The following is a 1,993-nucleotide window of genomic DNA, read 5'->3' on the forward strand; positions in this document are numbered from 1 at the left end:
GATAGATAGATAGATAGATAGATAGATAGATAGATAGATAGATAGAATATGGTACTTAAGTTGAGGCACCAGAATTTAGTATGGTATTATGTATACAATTTCAAAATAAGATAATTAAAATCAAAATAAACAAGGATATCCTTGTTGCTTATTTTGATTATATATAACTTACGTAATGTCTTCTCCTGACTACTACTACTACTACTACTACTACTACTACTACTACTACTACTAATGTTGCTGCTACTTTTGCAGCTGATGTTATCACCAGCTACCACCACCACCACCAACAACAACAACTCCACAACCACTACTTCTACGACCCACAAAACTATCAACGTTCCATTTGATTTATGTGATTTCTCGACCTGTATGAAGTAGCAGCCACATTTTCCCGTAATGCAGCACAGCTTTCCCTCTTACAGAATGAAAGCGTGTCCTAGCAATATAAACCGTCTTTGATGTACAGAACGGATGAGAAATGTCACGTCTAGAACGCTTTTGATCATAGGTTGGCTCGATCAAGTCTGGCTTGGGCTAAACACCACCACCACCACCAGTGACGACAACAGTAACAACACCAAAAGCAATAATGACGCCACATGCAACAGAAAAACAAATCTGTTTTTCTATACATAAATATATAAAAGGATATCCAGGAAATGATTCCAATGTCACATCACTTGTTTAGTCTAGCAGCGCCCCCTGTTGAGAATTTAGGAATTCTTTTGTATTTCGTTTTCGACAAGAAAAACAAAGACAAGCTTCGACACATAAATTTGTCATTTGAAATACTCCGAGTTAATAAAAGCAGAAAATATTAGAAAAGAAAAAACTTGTTTAATTGATTCAATGTTTTCTTTTCTTTCTTTCCTTATTTGTTTCTTTTCTTTTCTTTTATCGTTTCTATTTTTCTGCTGTTTTATTTCTTTTCTTTTTTACGTGCTTAGGGAAATACCAAGATGGGGTAGCAGCTTGCATACATCGATGCTAGACTGTCGACATACACACACACACATACACACACATATATATACATACGTACATACATACATAAATACATTCATACGGAGACTTATACACACACACACACACACACACACATATATATATATATATGTTACTTGTTTCAGTCATTAGACTGCGGCCATGTCGGAGCACCGCCTTTAGTCGAAAAAATCGACCCCGGGACTTATTCTTTGTAAGCCTAGTTCTTCTATCGGTCTCTTTTGCCGAATCGCTAGTTACGGTTGTCAAGCGATGGTGGGGGAGATAACCACAGACACACATATATATCGATACACACACACATATACACACACACACTTATATATATATATATATATATATATATATATATCATGACGGGCTTCTTTCAGTTACCATCTACCAAATCCACTCACGAGGTTTTGGGCTACCCGAGGCTATAGCAGAAGACACTGCCCGAGGTGACACGCAGTGGGACTGAACCCGGAACCATGTGATTGGGAAGGAAGGTACTCACATCGTGGCACTCCATCGGTTACGACGACGAGGGTTCCAGTTGATCCCTTCAATAGAACAGCCTGCTCGTGAAATTAATGTGTAAGCGCTGAGTACTCCACAGACACGTGTACCCTTAACATAATTCTCGGGGAGATTCAACGTGACACAGAGTGTGACAAGGCTGGCCCTTTGAAATACTGGTACAACAGAAACAGGAAGAAAGAGTGAAAGTTGTGGTAAAAGAGTACAGCAGGGTTCGCCACCACCCCGTGCCGGAGTCTCGTGAAACTTCAGTTATTTTTGCTCAATAAACACTCGCAACGCTCGATCTGGGAATCGAAACCACGATCGCACAACCGCCAGTCTACTGCTGTAACCACTGGGCCATTGCGCCTCCCTACCCAATATATATTTAGAGACTGGCTAATATTTACAATTTAGAGAATTTTTTGAAGAAATCTCAAGCAAAGGTTGATAAAATTCGATTTCGATTCTTTCAAATTGACCG

Source organism: Octopus bimaculoides, chromosome 15 (assembly GCF_001194135.2).
Source record: "Octopus bimaculoides isolate UCB-OBI-ISO-001 chromosome 15, ASM119413v2, whole genome shotgun sequence".
NCBI classification, from domain to species: domain Eukaryota; kingdom Metazoa; phylum Mollusca; class Cephalopoda; order Octopoda; family Octopodidae; genus Octopus; species Octopus bimaculoides.